Consider the following 5,616-nt stretch of genomic DNA (forward strand, 5'->3'; position numbering starts at 1 on the left):
TTGTGGATGTGGCACCAGCTTTTTGATCGTGGCTTCGATTCAGTCAATCCATTCGTGGGCCTGCGATGTGGAACGTGGGAGGGCAGCCGGAGTCGACTGGGGAACACGGGGTGAGATATGTCAGCTTCTCACCACTACGCTGGTCCCCTAGCCCCAGTACTCCTTGCAGTCAAAGAAAGATGACCCCACTCACTCAGCGTGGAGAAAAGGGAACCCTCCTACACTGCCAACTGGGGGGAATGTAAGTTGGTGCAGCCACTATGGAGAACAGTATGGAGGTTCCTTAAAAAGCTAAAAATAGACTTACCATATGATCCTGCACTCCTGGGCATATATCCAGTCAAAACAATAATTCGAACAGATACCTGCACCCCTATGTTCATAGCAGCACTACTCACAGTAGCCAACACATGGAAGTGACCTAAATGTCCATCAACAGAGGAATAGATAAAGAAGGTGTGGTACCTATATACAATGGAATACTACTCAGCCATAAAAAAAGAATGAAATGATGCCATTTGAAGCAACATGGCTGGACCTAGAGATTATCACACTAAATGAAGTTAGAGAAAGACAAATACAGTATGATATCACGTGTATGTGGCATCTAAGATACAACACAAACGAACCTACCTGAAAAAGAAACAGATTCACAGAACAGAACTTGCGGTTGCCAAGGGGGTGGCTGGGGGAGGGACGGATTGGGAGTTTGGGATTAGCGGGTGGAAACTATTATATACAGAATGGATACACAAAAGATCCTACTGTACAGCACAGGGAACTATATTCAAAATCCTGTGATAAACCATAATGGAGAAAAACATGAAAAAATATATAACTGAATTGCTGTGCTGTACAGCGGAAATTAGAACAACATTGTAAATCAACTATACTTCAATAAAATTTTTAAAAATTGCGGTAAAATACACATAAAGTTTTTAAAAAATGACCCCACTGCACACCAAATTCTACCCTTCAACATAGTGGGATTCCAACAGAGAAGTCCCAGTTTTAGCCCTGGAAGAACTTACCCTATTTACTAGCAAATAACATGCATCTACTCCCCAAAAAATATATCCACATATTTACCCTCAATCATGATACTAACCAAAAGCCAGATAGGAGCCTGAAAACAATGGCTTGCTTGGCTTTCTGGTTCACAATATCGCACTAACCTTCCAACGTGCAGGATAATGTATCTCTACAACCACTTAAAATCACTTTCGTAATTACAAAGCACTTGATACCGATGGCATTTTTCACAGAACTAGAACAAAGAATTTTAAAATCTGTATGGAAACACAAAAGACCCCAAACAGCCAAAGCAATCTTAAGAAAGAAAAACTGAGCTGGAGGAATCTGGCTTCCTGACTTCAGACTATACTACAAAGCAACAGTAATCAAGTCAGTATGGTACTGGCACAAAAACAAATACAGATCAATGGAATAGGATACGGAGTCCATAGATAAACCCACGCACCTATGATCAACTAATCTATGACAAAGGCAGCAAGAATATAATATGGAGAAAATGCAGTCTCTTCAATAAGTGGTTAAAATCAATCAATCGCTAAGAAAAAAAGGGGATGCTGGGGAAACTGGACAACTGCATGTAAGAGAATGAAATTAGAACACTGTAACACCAAACACAAAAATAAACTCTAAAGACCTAAAATGTAAGACTGGATAGTCTAAAACTCTTAGAGGAAAACACAGACATAAAACTCTGTTATAAATCACAGAATATCTTTTTTGATCCACCTCCTAGAGTAATGAAAATAAAAACAAAAAATAAACAAATGGGACCTAATTAAACTTAAAAGCTTTTGCACAGCAAAAGAAACCATAAACAAAGTGAAAAGACAACCCAGAGAATGGGAGAAAATATTTGCAAACAAAGTGACCGACAAGGGATTAATCTCCAAAATATACAAACAGCTCATGCAGCTCAGTATCAGAAAAACAACAAAATCCCAATAAAAAAATGGGCAGCAGATCTAAACAGACATTTCCCCAAAGAAGACATACAGACGGCCAAAAGGCACATGAAAAGATGCTCAACATCACTAATTATTAGAGAAATGCAAATCAAAACTACAATGAGTTACCACCTCACACCAGTCAGAATGGTCATCGTTAAAAAGTCCACAAACAATAAATGCTGGAGAGGGCGTGGAGAAAAGGGAAACCTCCTACACTGTTGGTGGGAATGTAAATTGGTGCAGCCACTATGGAGAACAGAATGGAGGTTCATTAAAAAACTCAAAATAGAATTACCATATGACCCAGCAATCCCACTACTGGGCATATACCCAGACAAAACTATAATTCGAAAAGATACATGCACCCCCGATGTTCACTGCAGCACTATTTACAATAGCCAAGACGTGGAAGCAACCTGAGTGTCCAGCGACAGAGGAACGGATAAAGAAGGTGTGGTACATACATACAATGGAACACAGCCATAAAAAAGAATGAAATAATGCCATTTGCAGCAACATGGCTGGACCTAGAGATTACCACACTAAGTGAAGTTAGAGAAAGACAGCTATTTACCATATGTTATCACTTATATGGGAACTCTAGTAACAAATGATACAGATGAACTTATTTACAAAACAGAAGCAGACTCATGGGTATCACAGTCAAGTTTTTGGTTATCAAAGGGGAAACATGGGGGGAAGTGATACATTAGGCGTTTGGGATCAACATACACACACCACTATATATAAAATAGATAACCAACAAGGACCTACTGTACAGCACAGGGAACTCTGCTCAATATTCTGTGATAACCTATATGAGAAAAGGATCTGGAAAAGAATGGACATATGCATATGTACAACTGATTCACTGTGCTGTACATCTGAAACTAACACAACATTTTAAATGAACTATACTCCAATAATAATTATTTAAAAAATAAATAAATAAGCACTTGGACATTTTTTCTAAAAAACAAACGTATTTTGCTAGATGGGTGTACCCAGGGGCAGGCCAGGATTGGACAGGCACGGCGTGGTTGAGGACCTGCAGGCTCCCCACTGCTAGGTGTCACAGAGCCTGTGGGTCTGGCCGAGTCGATCCCACGGTCAGTGTAGACACGGGGCAGGTTTGGGGTGGGGGCATTGGTGACGGTCCATTTGCTTCCCATCCACTCCCTCCAGGGTGGGGAGGAGAATTTTCTATTCGTTCTTCTTTCTCCCAGCCTGGGTCACCACCATCCCGGACTCAGAATCTCACGATGAAAAGGCAAGGAGGGGCCTCACCTGTCAACCCTTGTTTTGAGAAGTGAGAGAAGCTGGGGTTTGAGGACATGATTGCCCGAGCTCAGCCAACCCGGTGGCCTTGTGAGAGTCCCCAGTAAAAAGTCTGAAAAGTCAAAGAATGCCGTTTTATTCCTGTTGCCATTTGTACGAAGGTGATGGAGGTGTGGTGTGAGCGAGATTCCATCATAGGTTCTTCAGACGTGCTGGAATTCACATGAGAATACAGGAAAACTCCAGAAGGAGTGGCTTCTCCTCTTGGGCCGACAAAGCCGGCATTACATTTTTAAGGATAATAGACCTGTTTTCTGAAGTTCTGTCAGATAAAAATAGGCTTTAGTCTCTGCTCAGATGACTGTCAGAGCAGACATCTTTAATATGCCGAATTAATATTTACTTTTGCATCCATTTAAAAAGTTTATTGATCTTTATTAAAATAAAGTGCTTTTTAAAAAGCTGCTGTGTTGGTTTTTTTTAAGTCATTGTCAAATCTTTTATCATTTTCATCAGATTCTAGATTCTTCAAAGGGGGGATTGCAAAACGATATTGCACTGTGATTTAAAAAAAAAAAAATTGACTTATTTATTTGTCTGTGCCGGGTCTTAGCTGCAGCACGCGGGATCTAGTTCCCTGACCAGGGATCAAACCCAGGCCCCCTGCATTGGGGAGCGTGGAGTCTTACCCACTGGAGCACCAGGAAGTCCCTGCACTGGGATTTTTCAGGACTTTTTGCTTGTTTTTTTTACTAATCCTCAGAACAGTAGCAGAAAGGTCTGGAGACTTACAGACCGTACAGAACTTCTTGGAGAAAGTGTGGTGTGGGCACACCATGTTTTTACGAACTCTGAGGGTTTTCTCATGCTTGACTTTCCGTGAGCTGACTGGAGAGTAGGCAGGGGTGTGGGGAAGGGAGGAGGCTGGCCCTGAGCACCGTCCTGGGAGCTGCTGGAAATGACCTGTTGGAGAGCCACCCATGATGGGGGAGTGCTTTCTTCCACTCACTCATACGCCCACTGTGCTGGTCCTGGGGATACAGCGGGGACACGGGGGGCCTAGTCCAGCCGTCATGCAGATGTCCTCATGGGACGTGCCCACTGAACCACCCAGGACAGACTGATGGATGGCAGGGCAGAGACAAGCTACCCGACACGCTGTCTGCAAGGCCACGGGCCTTCTCCCTCTGGCTCGGGCGAGCCCGGCGGGATGGGACAGTTCTTACTCTCAGCTCACGGATGAGGAGTCCTAGGCACAGGGCCATGCGTGGCTGCCGCTGGGCCCTTTGTGTCCTGGGGGCCCAGCTCTTGCTGCATTGCTTCAGCTGGCCGGCCGGCCGGCCGACCGACAGCCGGGGAGAGGCAGTGGGCAGGCAAGTGGCTGGCTCTCTCGGAAGCGGGTCGCGTCGTTCCTGCACGCCACAGCCCGGGCCGTGTTTACGAGCAAGTCCTCTTCTGTCCTGTGGATTCAGGGCCACACGTGGATACTCGATAAAGTCTGCTTCTCCCCAGAGTTCGAGACCCTGAGGCAGAGAGTTGACAAACCCTTCCCACTCGAGTTCTTGCAGGAACCTCGGAGAGACAGGCGGGGAGCCGCAAGGGCTTTCCTTTGCGGAGGAGGGAATTCAAGGACGAGATGCTTCAGTATAAACCGGGGCGTCTAGAAAACATTGCTGAGGTCCTAGATGTGAACTAAGTTTTGAGATGTTGACCCCTCTGGACAGTTGGCTTCTGGGACCTTGAAAGGCAGCTCGTGGGAATGGGCTGATGAGACGTTCGGGGAAACAAGGAGCCTTCACTCTTTGTGCTTTAAAATCATCAACAAAATTAAGATATTTTAACACTCACCTTGTGGGTGACTGCCACTTGGCATACTAACTTGCAAAATCCCTCTGTGATGCAAAAAAAATTTTTAAGTAATTTTTATTGGAGTATAGTTGCTTTACAATGTTGTGTTAGTTTCTGACGTACAGCAAAATGAACCAGCTATACATATACATATATCCCCTTTTTCGGATTTCCTTCCCATTTAGGTCACCACAGAGCACTGAGTAGAGCTCCCTGTGCTCTGCAGTAGGTTCTCATTAGCTAGCTATTTTATACGTAGTATCAATAGTGTTTATGTGTCAATCCCGGTCTCCCAGGTCATCCCACCCACACCCCACCCCGGGATGCAAGATGTTTGTTTTCCTCTGTAATGTTCAGATGGATTAATGAGATGATGGACCCCGGGATAAGCGTCCACAGGATCTGCTGGGCCCAGGGAAACCTCCTGAAGCCTGGAGAATCCTCCTGAAAGGGACAGACTGGGCAGGCATCCCTGCGTGCTACCGGGACGGTTTCTCTCCACAAAGAA

Source organism: Pseudorca crassidens, chromosome 20 (assembly GCF_039906515.1).
Source record: "Pseudorca crassidens isolate mPseCra1 chromosome 20, mPseCra1.hap1, whole genome shotgun sequence".
Lineage (NCBI taxonomy): Eukaryota > Metazoa > Chordata > Mammalia > Artiodactyla > Delphinidae > Pseudorca > Pseudorca crassidens.